The sequence below is a fragment of the Oryx dammah genome, unplaced genomic scaffold, assembly GCF_014754425.2.
Source record: "Oryx dammah isolate SB20612 unplaced genomic scaffold, SCBI_Odam_1.1 HiC_scaffold_14, whole genome shotgun sequence".
Lineage (NCBI taxonomy): Eukaryota > Metazoa > Chordata > Mammalia > Artiodactyla > Bovidae > Oryx > Oryx dammah.
The window spans coordinates 8,322,982-8,339,653 of NW_024070198.1; the positions used below are offsets into that span (position 1 = coordinate 8,322,982).

At 43.4% G+C, this 16,672-nt stretch overlaps 1 protein-coding gene across 6 annotated transcripts in view; it reads right to left on the bottom strand.

The window, feature by feature from the left end:
• Positions 1-16,672, bottom strand: part of SGMS1 (sphingomyelin synthase 1) — a 323,847-nt gene that overhangs the window by 91,258 nt on the left and 215,917 nt on the right. Inside the window, exon 1 of one of the 6 annotated variants that reach the window (XM_040254688.1) lies at positions 15,730-15,862. The exons of the other annotated variants lie outside the window; for them this stretch is intronic. The gene's annotated coding sequence lies outside the window, so the exon portion shown is untranslated. Of the gene's footprint in view, positions 1-15,729; positions 15,863-16,672 lie in introns of those variants that run through there. 6 annotated transcript variants of the gene reach the window in all.

The following is a 16,672-nucleotide window of genomic DNA, read 5'->3' on the forward strand; positions in this document are numbered from 1 at the left end:
TAAACAAAGACATTAGACATCTCATCTTAGGTCAAATGGCTTGAAGAAGAGGCCAGGATCCTATTGGAAATTAAGATTTATTGATACTTTTCAAGGAGTAGCATTGTAGATCAAACCAAGAAAATACTGTACCATAATACCGCCCCTTACAGGATACCGTTAAAAGGCTTTCTGTATGTGTGAAAGTATGAAGTGTATATTATATATACCTATATATAAACTTTTAAGACCTACTTAAATCTTCTCTGGAGATATTTAATTAAATAAAGAACTAGTGAAATAAATATTTTCCTTGGATTCAGGCTGAGTCACAATTTATATTATATATATAACCAGCCTTTATATACTCAACTCTTGTTAACCAGAATCTTAAATTTTAAATGTTCAAATGAGAAGTCTGCTCTTTGAAGAAATTTGGAGAGATATCCATTCTTGATCTCTTCATGATTTTAAAAGTAGATTTAAAAATATTGTTTTGGTAACACTCTACTCACAGAGAAAAGATATGATTCTGACCGGCCAACGGACAGGTAACCATGTGAACACAAAGAAAGAAGAGGTTGGCTCCAGTGAACTTGGGCCAGTTCACTATTTCCACATTCAATACTCTATAAAATTTATCATGAGATAAATAATACATCATTATCTTAGCACCACCCCTGCTGTCTAGAAGCTAAATGAAGAGGGGTTACAATGGTAGGAAATGAAGTGCTCTGGCCACTAGGCATGCACGCATCAAGCTGACTAGAGCATTCTGAAGTCAGTTCTTCACTCAAGCTCACGATTCCTGCTCATCTCTTACTAGAATTGCTTGCTCCTCCTGGTCTCCATCCATAAATTCAATACACAGTGTTTCATTTCAGGAACTGTGCTAGGTGCTAAGATACAGAAGTGAGAATTACCCATCGTGTCTGGCCACCAGGAATGACCTCATCAAGTGGCTAAATTTGGCATTTATAGATATGTCTGTTCATTAGCTCACCTGCTCTTAAGAAACCCAATAAATTACTGAGGACCTAGGCAAATTTGGAGGTTGGAAGAACACCAATACCCATTACTCCTTCTGAGTGGTCTCGGTGTGTCAGATGGCATGGGGTTTCCAGGGCTAGAAGACACACTCTCCCAAACCACAACTACTAGGGCTTAAACAGCACAAAGTATGGCCAACTTTTCTAAATTTCCACCCTTCTTTCATTTCTTAAAAAAAAAAAAAAAATGTTTTATATTCCTTACAGCCACAACGTTTTTAATCAACACTGAAAGACAGGATATAACAGGAGAAAAAAATATTTGCAATACATATATAAAAGGACTAATTTCCCTAATTTAAAATGAGCTCATATAAATCAATTTGACAAAGATAAAGAACCCTATAGGGAAGAAGAGGAAAAAGAGGGGGAAGAGGAAGAAGATAGTCCAAAATAAAGCACAAGAGCAGACAATTTACAGAAAGAAATTCAAATGCTCAACAAACCTATGGGGAGATATTAAACCTGTAATTAAAGATAAGCAAGTGAATACACAGATAACATTTTTAACTTATCAGACTGGCAAAACTGTTAAAGTCTGGTGATTTACAGGGCCTGGGAGCAGAAGATTGAGAAGGATACAACCTTGGTAAAATATAACAAATCTCTGTAGCCTTTCTGGAGTACATTTTGGTAATGTTTATCCAAGTTAAATACCAGGCCACTTCACTTGTCTCCTGAAAACCTGCATGCAGGTCAGGAAGCAACAGTTAGAACTGAACATGGAACAAGGGACTTGTTCCAAACTGGGAAAGGAGTACATCAAGGCTGTATATTGTCACCCTGCTTATTTAACTTATATGCAGAGTACATCAAGCAAAATGCTAGGCTGTACGGATTACAAGCTGGAATCAAGACTGCCAGGAGAAATATCAACCTCAGATATACAGATGATACCACTCTAATGGCAGAAAGCGAAGAGGAACTAAAGAGCCTCTTTATGAAGGTGAAAGAAGAGAGTCAAAGAGCTGGCTTAAAACTCAACATTCAAAAAACTAAGATCATGGCATCCTGTCCCATCACTTCATGGCAAATAAAAGGGGAATAAATGGAAACCATGACAGATTTTATTTTCTTGGGCTCCAAAATCACCGTTGACAGTGACTGCTGCTGCTGCTAAGTCACTTCAGTTGTGTCTGACTCTGTGCAACCCCATAGACGGCAGCCCACCAGGCTCCCCCGTCCCTGGGATTCTCCAGGCAAGAACACTGGAGTGGGTTGCCATTTCCTTCTCCAATGCATGAAAGTGAAAAGTGGAAGTGAAGTCGTTCAGTCGTGTCCAGCTCTTAGCAACCCCATAGACGGCAGCCCACCAGGCTTCCCCATCCCTGGGATTCTCCAGGCATGGGATTCTCCCATTCTCTGGAGTGGGTTGCCATTTCCTTCTCCAATGCATGAAAAGTGAAAAGTGAAAAGTGGAAATGAAGTCGCTCAGTCGTGTCCAGCTCTTAGCGATCCCATGGACTGCGGCCTACCAGGCTCCTCCATCCATGGGATTTTCCAGGCAAGAGTACTGGAGTGGGGTGCCAATGCAACTGTACCCATGAAATTAAAAGGCAATTGCTCCTTGGAAGGAAAGCTATGACAAACCTAGACAGTGTATTAAAAAGCACAGACATCACTGCCAACAAAGGTCCACAAAGTCAAAGCTGTGATTTTTCCAATAGTTATATAGGGATGTGAGAGTTAAACTATAAAGGCTGAGTGCTGAAGAATTGATCCTTTTGAACTCTGGTGATGGAGAAGACTCATGAGAGTACCTTGGACAGTGAAAGTCACTCAGTTGTGTCTGACTCTTTGCAACCCCATGGACTATACAGTCCATGGAATTCCCCAGGCCAGAATACTGGAGAGGGTAGCTGTTCCCTTCTCCAGGGGATCTTCCAGCCCAGGGATCGAACCAAGGTCTTCCACATTGCAGGCAGATTCTTTACCAGCTGAGCCACCAGGAAAGTTCAAGAATACTGGAGTGGGTAACCTATTGCTTCTCCAGCAGATCTCCCCAACCCAGGAATCAAACTGGGGTCTCCTGCACTGCAGGCAGATTCTTTACCAGCTGAGCTACCAGGAAAGCCCTTACAGCAAGGAGATCAAACCAGTCAATCCTAAAAGAAATCAACCCTGAATATTCATTGGAAAGAATGACGCTGAAGCTGAAGATTCAATACTTAGGCCACCTGATATGAAGGGCTCACGCACTGGAAAAGACCCTGCTTCTGGGAAAGACTGAGGGCAGGATGAGACAGGGGTGACAGGGGATGAGATGGGTAGACAGAATCACCAACTCAATGGACATAAATCTGAGCAAACTCTAGGAAATAGTGAAGGATAGGGAAGCCTGGCATGCTGCAGTCCATGGGATCCCCAAGAGTTGCACACAAGTAAGTGACTGAATAATAACAAAGTTAAAAATGTGCTTATTCTCTGACTTAGCAATCTCACTATTAGGAATGTAACCTACTGATATATCAGCAGGATGTTTACTTGCGAAAAGGCAAACTACAGTAACTCTACTAGGTAACCACAACTCCTCCCCACAAATACCTGGCAGTTACTAAACTAGCTACACACACACGCACGCACGCACGCGCGAAAAATACCAAAAACTGTACAGAAAAGGTGTAATTGAATCCTTTTATGAAAAAAATGTGAAAAGCAGAGGCAGACAGATACAGATATATGCCAATAACATTTTTCCCCTGGAAGAAACCACAAGAAACATAACAACTACATTTGAGGAGAGGCTTTTCCTTCTCTCTTTGGACCTTCTGGTATCATTTAATGAGCTAAACATTTCTTTAGGAGAGTTCTGAGGGAGAAAAACACACCGAAATAAAAAGTTAAATAGAGAAAATGAAAGCAGCACAGAGAGATCAAGTACCAACTTGGGTTCAAGGTAAAGGCTGAGTATTTGTCCCTTTCAAATGTTTTAAACAAAATGATAAATTATGCATTGCATGGTGTTAGGGAGCAAGAGACTGCTGTGAAATGCAGTGGTTGAAAGCTATGGAACGCAGAAAGCAACCTGGAGGGACAATCTTTAAAAAGCTTTTCTGGAAAGTCTATTCTTCCAAATTCACAAGAAAGCAGTAAAGAAATGCACTAACAAACCAAATAAAAAACCCAGTACAGACAAATAAAAACATAACCCTGTATTATATTGTGACATCCTTTGGCAAATATTTATAAAGCCTCAGAAATAAATCTCAAATTGAATTATTTCACATGTTATTATAATTCAGAGGATGAGAGGGTTAGATAGCATCCCTGACTCAGTGGACATGAAATTAAGCAAACTCTAGGAGATAGTAGAGGACAGAGGAGCCTGGCATGCTGCAGTCCATGGGGCTGCAGACATGACTTAGCAACTGAACAACAATTATAACTCTAGGTCAGAACAAACATCTTCACATGCATTAAACAAAAAGCATGGGATGTCATCTGGTTGGATGACATTTCATAAATGGCACCAACTCTTGATTATCCATGTATTTATCCAAGGTTTAAGAGGCAAACAATAAAAAGAAAAGGAAAAAAACAATCTTCAGCACCCTTAGTGATAAGTCACTATATGGATAACACAGGTAATCAAACTATATAGTGTTCAAAGCTTGAGGATGTTAATTACTGCCCACGCAGCATGGGGCTGCCAAGGAGCACAACGGACCCAGGAGGCACAAGGCCTTCCTCCCAGCAGTGTCCTTCTGGTGTCTTCTACCAACAGTGGTTAACAACATCATGCAAGAGAGCTAGTGAAAAAGTATTTCAGGGGTCCAGATCCATTTTTGCAGATCAGGCAGTAAAGTGTGAACTTGTGACTGACAAGCAGTAAACTGATAACTGGCATAAGGAGGGGGAAAAGCCCACCCTTTTCTCAGAACTTTTATTTTTCTTTCATTCAATCAGGCAATTAACATTCTGCAACTCGGTCCCTGTTTGCATGACCTTAAACTTACCTATATTCTCTCATCCTCAGTTGCTCACTTCTATATATATATCATTTTGCTATCTATAATATAGCGCTGTGAGGATTAAGTTAAGCTAACATAGGCGAAACACAAATCCAGCACCCAGCCCACAGTACCTGACATGCCTTTAGTTATCCACACCTGGCACTCTGACACATGGAGAACCTGAGCCCTAATCTGCTAAGTACTCCAGGCTCCAAAGATCAGATCTGTTCAGAAAACAAATATAGCTAAAAAGGGAGACAAGAAAAATCCGACATTTCTATTCCTCACTTTTCAAGTTATTCCTCCAACAAAACTCTAAGTAACAGTCATAGAAGGGCAGAAGGTAAGAAGTTCTATGATTTGTTGACTGTATTAAAACTGTTTTCCTACTTAGATGAAAATTACTTTGGGGGAAAAAAGTGTGGTTCTCCCTAGAGGATATCCTGGTTAGATTAGACCCGTGTAATCAATTGTAAGCTTAAATTCCATGTCGTGAAAAAAAGGACTTTTTTGGAGTATGAGGGAAGGAAGAAAAAGAACAGTAGGGAAAGGCACTCTCTCGTAGGTCAAGAACTGCCATCACTCTACCCCACTCCGTCCCTTTCTCACATAAACATGGTCACCAAATCCCACCGATTCTACCCCACAGATTTCTCCTAAATGGAGTATGTCCCCTCCTGGTTGGAACCACTGTTGCTGCCTACACCCTGGCCTTCAGAGGGGGTCATGTGGGTTATTACAATCCAGGGAGACGTAAGATCCTCCCTGCCATCAGAGCTTCTCGGCTTAAAAACAAACTTGTATAATGTTATTTAATCACACCACCATCGTCCTATAGGAGACCACTCTACCTGCCTCTGAATTTTGGTCTGCCTCAGTGGCTCGAGGAACCCCAACGTGCCAGGCTTACACAACAGCTGTGAAGGAAAGAGAGAAGGCCCAACCGTGGTGAGCAGCTGTAAGTAAACTAATATTGCCACACAACATAGTGCAGATAATGAAATATACAGGTTTAGGTCAGCACTCTCCACAATGATTTCGTGTTATGAAAAACAGCCAAACGCTTTCCATTAGGATTCCTAACCATACGCCCATTCACTTGGTGAACATATATTTATCGAATACTTTCTTTACGCTGGGTGCAAATTTACTGTGATCATAAATCATCACATGAGTCAGGACAGTAGTGGGCTCAGTGTAGAAAATCTCTGAGATTAGAATAAATTTTAAAATATTGGGAGAAAAAGTCAAGAATTGATTTCTATAATACCAGGAATTACATTTCTGTATAATCAGTGTCTAGTATTTTTAGTTGCTGGGGGATGTTCTTTTCAGAGGCCTCTGCTTTTCCCTAGTTGGGGCCAAAATGACAAACAGCAGGGATTCTGAGAAGCTAGCCCTTGTGATAAGTAGGCTCATCCAGACACTTATTTATGAGACCCTAATGAACTCCCCAGATTGCTCCTACCCCGGTTCCCTATCTCCAGGCCCTCCCCGCTCCGGCTCCTCTCCTTACTCATGTTACCATCGTCCTAGGCTCCTCATCCTTCCTACCCTCTAGGAGAGGGCACCAGCAAATGCAAACATATTCTCTAAGAAAAGAAAGAAAGAAAGAAAGGTTTTCTGAGAAACACATCTTCCAGAGAATGTAAGTTGTGAACCAATCTGTTAAAAACCTAAACATGTACCCACCATGTGCCCGGGGCCCGAAGTACCTAGATGCTTACAACACAGTCCCTGCCGCCAAGGACTTCGGGTTCCTCTCCAGAGAGAAACACAGAAAGCAATCGGGTAAGTGTTGTGCAGAAAACCGCACCACTGTGCATGCCTGCCGGGGGCCACTTTAGGAGGTCACATTATATATAACAGCTGTCTCTATCAACAGATACCAGTTGTGTCAGCCCTGGGCTAACAGATCCACATCTTCTGGTCCCCAACTCTGCAGAGTCACAGGGAATCAACCTGCTGGATTCAAGCAACAGGAGGCAGAGGCAGAAGACTCGAGAGCAGAGCTGACGGCCAAGTGGACACGTCTCACCTTTCTATCTGCTAACATCTGCCGATATCTTGGGTTCTCCTCTGGGGCTTTGGCTCTTATCTGCCCCTGAGCTTCAGTAACAGCCTCCACCACTAGTCCCTCCAGCCTGAGGATAGTCGTGACTTCTGGCTGGGGCTAATCTCTAGGTTTCTTCCTCGGGCTTCTGCTGTACCATGACCTGCGGAGGAACTTCACTAAATACCCTCAACTGTAAACAAAACGGCTTCTGTTTTCCTACTTAGTCCCAGTTACATTATAATGTGCTGATAATTCACCTTGACTCAAAAGCAGTCATGCTCTGCTGGAATTCAAAATTGAAACTGGAGAAAAACTATGGTTTTTGATAATATATCTTCATTTGGCCTAAAAGACTCAACTGCTAGATCCTAGAAATGTTTTGGTTTATATAGGAATTCCTTGGAGATGGAGCCAGTACATAGGAAAATGGATCCAATGCTTTCTTATGGCTGAATCATCTTCCTGGGATGAACTGATGAAAATGTTCTATATCTGCTCCACCCCATGACGGCAGCCACAAGGCAGGTAGCTCCTGAGTACTTGGATGTGGTTAGCATGAAAAGAACAGAATGTTTCATTTAATTGTATTTAAATATCCACACGTGGCCAGGGGCTACAGTGTTGGCCAGCAGAGGTCTAGCATAGGGTCATCTCTGTGGTGGGGAAGGACTCCCGCTATGCGTGCTTTTGTGGACTTTGGTGGGGAACAGGTGGCACAGAGAGAAAGACAGTAACTGTAGAACCAGCAGCTCTTTTGTTCATTCTATTCACAGTGTAAAAACCTAACCACCTCTGGCCTACCTTATCCCCAGCCACAGAAGCACACAATTTACTCAGAGACCTTGGTGAACAAATTTTTTAGAGAATAAACGTCCTTTAAACACAATGACAGCTTGAGAATGAAGGTCTGGAGCAAATGTGGGTTGTTGGTAAGTATAGGCTTCACTCCAGTAGGAGGAGGAGCTCTGGAATTGTAAGGAACAGAATTCTTGCTCTGTGTTCCCTATTTTTCAACCCAATGGGAACTACCCCCCATGCTTATTCCGCCCCATGCTAATTTCCTATTGTCCCAGCCCAACCCTTACTCTCTTTCCAAGAGGATTCCTCTAGCCTTCCTGGGTCTGTGTGGTAGCCACGTGATATACCTTCATCTATCCTGGCGCTGCGACAATTGTGAAAGACATTCCCTTTGATATAGACCAGCCATGATTAACTTCTGGATTAGAAACATTCCCTTTCACATCTCTGGCCTTTACATGGACATCAATTCAGTGTAAATGACATCAGGCGCCTGCTTCTCCTGAGAATTCTGCTCCTGGAAGTAAATACTAAAGATTTCAGAAGGTGACTCTCCCAGGCTGGTAGACTGGTATTATCCAACCTTGCCTCAACAGCACACAGTCACTTCCTATCAAAAGTACTTAACTTCAGGGAATCGCTTCAGTATATCTGTTGGAATATGATAATATTAAAAGGATAGTTTTACGTGAATAGACTTTACAAGTACCACAGCTTTTGGAACCCAAATGCCCCCAAAGAACTGGCCATGTTATCCTGAGAACCAAACAGAAGTATGCTTTATAAATCTACAAGAATCTTGGCCATACCAAATCACACTGCAAAATGCTACTGTGAAGTGCTGGCTATGAATTGCTTTGACTGGGGACTTTTGTAATTGTTTAGTAATCTGTGCCATCTAAATGAGAATTATAGGATATGCTAATTAGCAAAGTAGGAATTAGTTTACACTGTAATTGTAACGATAACAATGTACTCTAGTTAGCTTTATTCATGTTTACGTGACTAACAAGAGACCACTGCATTTCCAGCATGATAAAGCACTGTTAAACTCATTTTTCTTCTCATCATTTTCAAAAAAGCAAAAAAGATACTACCACTAGGACGGACATCACCTTCTTATGTTGCTGGTCATACAGAAAAGGGTGCTCAGGGCAAAGACAAGCACTGGAGAATCCAGCTAGTCTCCACAGAGTGCCATCATCTTGGAGTGGGCTTGCCACAGTTCAAGGCTGACCCCTGAACGTTGCAATTCATAAATGTGGTGATCAGGAGATCGCTCAGGCTAACCACACTCGGGGTGACATTCAAGTAAAAACACCAATTTAATACCAGCAGGTAGACTAGATGTTGGATGCTGATACATGCTGATCCTATGTCTCCCAAAAAGTATAATTCATGAGGAGCCCAAAGTAGAATCAGAAGAATGCCTCATAGGCACAGAAGGGCTGCTGTGGCTACCTGTGTGGCCTGACACTGCACAAAAGTGTTCAGGTAGGCTCAGGGGTGTTCAGTGATGAGGGCAAGATTACCGTCTAAGTCAGGTTTGGAACGATGTCAACCCACAGATGGCCGCACCATTGGGGTGAGATCCATAGGCAGATCCAGTGATGCTATATGAGGGGCAGGGGACCTTCTCCACTAGAAAGGCCAACCTGACCTCTCCAAGTTTCACTCCACTGAACTCCCCTTCAAAGGGATCCTTTTTCAGACTAAGATGTCCGTACCTTTGACTAAGTTGTAATTTTACCCTAGAAGCCATTTAATCTCTTTACTTACTTCACCTATCTTTTCTGTGATCCATTCATTATAGAGCTATTTTACAGTGTCTTTTGGGGTCTCATCTTTTAATTCAGGTCAGAAAGCAGAAGGGATCTCCCTGCTGGCCCTCATGTATGGTATACACACCACACTTAGGGTAGAAGCCAGTGATTCCACAGGGAGATGAAGGTTTTAGGAATTTCAGGAAAAGGGGATGGACTGCTTTAAAAAAAAAAAAAAAACTCCACTCACAACTTATATTGAAAGACATACACTTTTTAAAAATCATTAAACGCCAAAAATACAAATAACATGCCTTAGACATGGAGGGTGAGCTATCCTATTGCACTCTACTTTGACATTTTAAATCTCTTTGCTCCTTTTATGTCTAAAATGTGTGGGGGTCTTTTGGTGAGGCTCTAGTTTCAAGACTCAAAGAAATCTATCTTTAGATCTGTTGACTCAACACAAGGTTAAAAGTTGGATTTTGGTACCCACGACTGCACAGTTTCACTAAGCTGATGCCCAGGGGCCTTTGCAAACCCATAATCAGCTTGCCAACACTTTCAACAACACTTTCAGCAGCTTATGGAATTTTCTGATCTCACCCACATGGGAGAAATCAAAATGATATATACAAGGATGTACCTACAAAGTGGAGCAATCATCTAAGCTGTCTCAAGAATTGTGGTCACTGGTACTATCTAAAACTGTGATGCCTCTGTTAACCCCATTTAGTTTATTATTAACCTGACTTTCCATTTGGCTTGAATATCAAACTCTTGCCTTCTGACCCCACAGTGGTATGCAATTTTGTGTAACCAGTTCAAGATTCTCCATTAGAATCACTGAGCTTTCACCAAGACTGTTTACCAAGCAATTCAAGAGCAGCTGGAGACCACGAGGGTCTGGAACACCACCTTCTATTTATGTACCATCAGTAGAGTTAAGCAAGCTTGAAGGTTAGCGTAATGAAAGCCTCCAAGCACTAACAGGGTTTAGTCTGGGTTATAAATTTCTCCTAAGTGTAAGTTGGTCCTCAAGCCACTCCCTTCCACACGCCACTGAGGCTTGGCTGCTACACTTCACCTCGGGGCTGCCATCGCTCTCAGGGTGTAAGCCAGCCACAAGTTCTCCCCACCGCTCCAAGGAGGAACGTCTCCTGGTGCCCACAGAGAGGCTAGCTGTCGGGGGACTAACACCTCCTCCATCTAAGGGCTCAGCTCATGTGTTTATGTGAGTTTTAAACAATTCAGTCCCAATGCAGTGAGGACTGTGAGAAAAAAGTTAGGAAGTAACCTCTCTTTAAGAAATCACTAACTTCCACTCTCCAACCTGAGTAAGAGCCTCTTTCTAACTCAGGGAACCTTTCATTACTACCTCCTTGAAAGATGAACATTGCTACAAAGCATTCTGCTTTTACAAGGTAGACAGCAGGTGGGTTATATACACTCGGGGATGTTTCAATCCAAACCTTATTTCTCTCTTTCTCTCTCTCTCTCTCTCTCTCTCTCACACACACACACAGTGAAACTCATAAGTCAAAGACATTAACTTTCAACTGATTTTAGGGATATGCTAAAGAAACCTGGCCCAAATCACACAGCTAGTTAAACTGGAAGGGCTGAGTCTCAAGCACAGACTTATCAGATTCTCAAACCACCGTAATTTCTCTCTCCCTGGAATGGAGCAAGTGATACTTCACTGTGTCGCTGCTGATCAAATGTCTATGTTGTACTCATCTGCAGACTTCAGAATACGTTAACTCTCAAAAGCCCTTTCATAAATAGACTCTTCACGCTACTTTGTGATGTTGCTAAAGCCAAGATCAGTACTCAGATTTCACAAAGAGAAACACATATATTGAAGAGGTAAGCCGGGGTCTCTCAAATGTTGGCACTATCGACATTTGAAAAGGATAACTGTCAGTTTGGGGCCGTCCTGTGTGTTGCAGGATGTCAGCAGCATCCCTGGTCTCTACCTGCTAAATACCAGCAGCACTCTTCCCACCCTAGCTGTGTCCATCAAAACTGTGACCAATGTCTCCTGAGGGATAACTCACACACCATGGAAAGCCGCTGTGTTAAAGACTGCACTGATAACCAGAAAAGAATCCCATTAAATCTTAGTTTAATGGAGACCTCTTTTATACCATGCTACAATTCCTTAAGAGAAAGCACTTAGACTGGATGAAGTATCTCAGAATTCAGAAGTGATCACCTCTCAGTATATGATTACTATCTCGAAGCTGTTACACTGTGGTACACACCCTTAGCATCTTTAACCACTGTTCATAGAGTTTCTAGAGCCTCTCCAAAAACCTAAACCCAGAACCAGGCACAACACCGCCACAGGAGAAAAAGCAGTAGCAACAAAGAAGACTAAACTGGCACACCCAATTTATGTTCAGGCTCCGTTTTTAAGCAGTTTGGCTGAATAATCTGATTTGATCCTTACCATCTTCAACAGCCATATGAAGGAAGTAGTATCACCTGATTTTATGAATGAAGAGACTGAGGCAAAGAGCACTCAAATAACTTGCCCAAGATCAGGCTCCAAAACCCCTGTTCTGAACCAGTATCTACAGGACTTCAGAGAACTGTGGGGTTATCACCTCCTGGGTTCTAAATTCTCTGTCTCCACTGGTGAGTTTTATTGTCCAGTTGTAGCAAATGCCCTCAGCAAGGCATACTGTGGGCACCTTATTCAAGTCTGGGGTGACTCTACTGATAATCCCTCCTTGGGTATGACAAGACACAAACCCACTTACTGGCACTGCTGTCCACCCCATATTTGTCCATCTTGAGTAAAGAGCACACAGCACGTTGTGAAATGTTTTGCCAGAGCAGACACGCCGTATCCATAGCATGGCATGTCCGCGTCCTTGTGTACTTTTTAAGTAATAGGTGGTGCAGGTGCTTAAGAATCTGCCTGCCAGTGAAGGAGGCACAAGAGATGCAGATTCCACCCCTAGGTCAGAAGATTCCCTGGAGAAGGGAATGGCAACTCACTCCAGTATTCTTGCCTGGAGAATCCCTGGACAGAGAAGCCTTGTGGGATACAGTCCATGGGGTCACAAAAAGCTGGACATGACTGAACGCAGAGCACGCACAAGATCCAAGAAACTGAAAAGGAAATGAGGTCTATTGGAGACGAGCGATGCTACATACTGATCACCACCACTTTTAAAAAAAGTGATCCCAATTCATCTTTTCAAAAAATGTGATTTACTATCCTGCTAAACAGCAACATACACTCTGCAGCTGAAGTTGCCAGAATTTACCATCTCCCCAGTTGTGAAAATCAAAGTGGACTGGCACACTTCCTCCTCCCCACAATTTTCTCAAGGTCACCCCCAAATGGTTTTATCAGCACAGAGGCATGTCCTTTCAACACCCTCAAGAATTCCATTCACTTAAAGCAGCTGGGGCTTCAGAGAGGTTTGAGGAGGAAGCCAAGGCATCCTTGTTTTGCCTGGCGAGGTGGGTGGGTACTCAGTGTCAAACAGATGCCAAGAACGATGAGATGGCATGCGAGCCATATTCCATCCTGGAACAGACAATGTGGCTCTTTGTCTTCTAAGAAAGTGGCATTGTTCTGTACTCGTGGCATCCCAAAGGAAGACCCTCTGCTGGCTCAGTCGGTAAAGAATCTGTCTCAAATGCAGGAGACATGGGTTCAATCTCTGGGCTGGGAATGTCACTTGAAGAAGGAAACGGCAACCCACTCCGGTATGCTTGCCTGGGGAATCCTATGGACTGAGGAGCCTGGCAGAGAGGCTCTGTGAGGTTGAAAGTAGGATCCAGCAGATGGACTCTCAGAACTGGCCACCCCTGGTGAGATGCGCTGAGCCTACCCCATCTTCAACAATAACAGAAATCTTTAGCGTTCACAGAGCATGCTTTTCACGACCCTATCATTCCTAACAAATAGGTTCAGCACTAACCTAAATGCTAATAAAAATCTTAAAACATTTCTCACAGCATATAAAACACTGCAGGAGCGCACTTAGACACTCACCCACTGGACGACCATAAACTCAGGTGCTTGGCATTAAAATCAGAGAATGGCCGAGCCATACTTGGTGAGAAACAGAAGAATCTACACACACCCAACCAGCAGGGCTTCGAGAAAAAAGGAGGAGAAAGTTCCCGCAAACCAGCAACCATGAGGCAGCCTTGGGATCCCCAGGGCTTGTGAAGAAGAGGGCTTGCTTAGTAAATACTAGTAAACGGCAAGCTTCCAAAGTAAATGCATTATTCCTTGAACAATGCATTGAGGGCAATGAGGAGCTTAAAACCCCTTCGAAAATCTGCTTTGAACCCAGAACCTCCTCTGGATTACTTCACACAGAAAAATCAACACTATATTAAGAGCAATTGGGGCCACACGGGGAACAATGACAAACTCTAAATGTTACCTTGTAAACTAAATTAACCAGCTGCAAAATCTGGAGATGAGGTAACCTTCTTCATCTAGAAAGCAGAGCTGATAATACCTCTACCTCTCAGCATTACTGGGAAAAATGAAAATGAGGCCGCAGGTGTGAAGCATCTCACTTAAATGCTCCGGTCTGTTATAGCTACCAGGTGAAACTGGAAGCAAAATTTAGATTTAATTATCCCTTTAGATTTTAGACATCTTAGAGTTAATTTTCCCATTCTCACCCCCTGGGGGGAGGGGGCGCTTTTCCAACTACCCCAGTGGACTTATGGTCATTTCTGTCAACATCACAGTCTGTTTTCCAAAAGAAATGGGATCCCAAGATGTCACCTTTCACTCAGAGGCCTTTGATTAGTTAAACAAAGCAACTGAATTTAACCATGAGCGTATGAGCACAAAAGAAGTGGAACTAGGCATTCAAAGTGCAACTGATTAAAAATTCTAGCAAACTACTTTAATTATTTCACTTGGAAGTGATTTCTTTCCAGAAGCACTTCCTTTATAGAGTTTAAAAAAGTCAGCTGCTTAAGCACTTAACTCATTCTCTCTGCTGCATTAGTTTGTATCTTCAAAAATGAAGAGTAAAGGTACTATTCATACCTTTATAATTGGCAGGTATAATTTCATAATTCATTTATGAAATCCTTTATGCTCTTTATGCTCTTGCGGTATCTTCAGCCTGCCTTTTCAGTACAGAGTTTCTGGTGGTGACAAGTCACACTGTGTCCTCAGTAAACCAGCAATAGTCACAGAAACAATCTGCTTCTCCTCTACCTCCTCACCCCTCTTAGAAGAAAATATTTGCCTCCACCATACAAATCGCTATGCACGTGCTGACAACTTCTTACATAAAAAGCAGTTCTAAATAAAAGCAGACTTTTCAAAGAGGCTCACTCTTTCTACACAAATTGAAAAGTGATCAATTCAACAGAGTCAACAGACCTTAGGTCTTCTGGCTCCCGTTACAACTTAAGTAACATCTACACATACCATACACAAACAGGTGGGGCAGTGGGGGACAGCAAGCACCATGCCTTCTTCTCAGTGTTTTCATTTCCCCAAATTCCACAAGAGTAGTTACCTGGCCACAATAAACAGAAAGCACGGCTGTGGAGTAAACACGCTCATTCCAAAATACCCGGAGCACGTGCTTTCTTCTGGCACTGCGCGCTGAGCTCACTCACCAGCTGCTCCCAATCAGGCAAAGGAGCTGGCTGAAGGACCTTTCTGTACCACGACTGGAGTTTGAGAAAGTGACTACTTCCCCAAAACGGAGCAACCAAGCTGTTAATACAACCCCACTCCCTCAAAACCCTCCATTAGGAAAGCCTGATAACCCCAAACGGAAACCACCTCCTGGCCCCTTGACTCTCAAACGTACCCCAACAGAGCATCTGTTAACAGCCTACCTACCTCTACTGAGACGCCACTTTCTAAAATCAACTACCGGGTTAGAGTTCTCAGGGATCAATAGCAATTGCCTGTTTGATCATCAAAGCGCATCCAGTAAAAACTAAGAGTCCATTAGGAGAGGGAATAGCAAAGCCTGCGATACCAAGTCTTTTCTGCAAAGCAGGGAAGGCTGTTTCTCCCAGCTTTTAAACCAGGTCTCACTGTCTGAGAGTGTTACCACGCGGCCCCCAGAGAGCCTATTAATGAAGCCAAGCATCCCAGAATGAGCAGTACTTACGGTCTCCCTCCTTGGAGGCCAAGTCTCCAGAAACTTCCTGGGGCGCCAAGTCTGCGCGCGGGTACGGCGTGCTCAGGGTGCGCGCTGCCCGCCCGGACGCCGGGGGAGAGGCGAAGGCGGCCGGGGCGCGCCGACCCCCGGCCCCGGCTCCCGGGCCGCCTTCTCCCGCGGCCTGCGGGGCGGGCGTGCGAAGACCGCGGCGCTTCGCAGCCGGCGCCCTGGCGGGCGGGCGGACAGACGTGCGGCGGGAGGATTCTCTCCGGGGGGCAGCTGAGAGCAGGCACTCCGGCTCTAACCCCAGAGGCTCCGGCAGGGAACCCGCGGGTGTGGCCGGGCAGCAGAGGGTTTTTTTTTTTTTTGGAATTCAGGGTGTGGCCCTCTAACACAGCAAAAAAGAAATGAGTCAGCCCGTGCGATCCTAACCAATAAGCGTGTTCACAGTCCGTTAAGGCGGAACTTGCCTCTCTTGATTTATGTCAGGTTTAGGAGCCTTTTACAGACCTTTTTTTTTTTTTTTTTTTTTGGAAAACTTAATCCTTTCACAACGTCAAGAAAAACGAGGATAAATTCTGTTATGATAACTAACTTGATCAGTGGACCTATGTTAATTTCTGTTACTTAGTAAAAGTTAATTGAGTTAGGCAGCGATCCTGGATGTAAAGAGCTTGGAATCTGGCGTCAGAGCAGATTGGGATCTAACCTCCAAGATTGAGATCTAACCTCTGACACTGTTTGGTCTTGCGGAATTAATTATCAGCAATGAAGGAGATAAAATCCAGCACTTTGCTGGACAGATTATATATAATAATTCAGTCAGAGTATTTGACACAGTGACACGTAGAGTAGGCACTCAGACAATGTTGTCTGTCCCTCTGAGTTGGGACTCAAAATCTCCAAACTTGTGGACAAACTGGCCCGTAATTTTTCTGTTTAAATTCTGGTT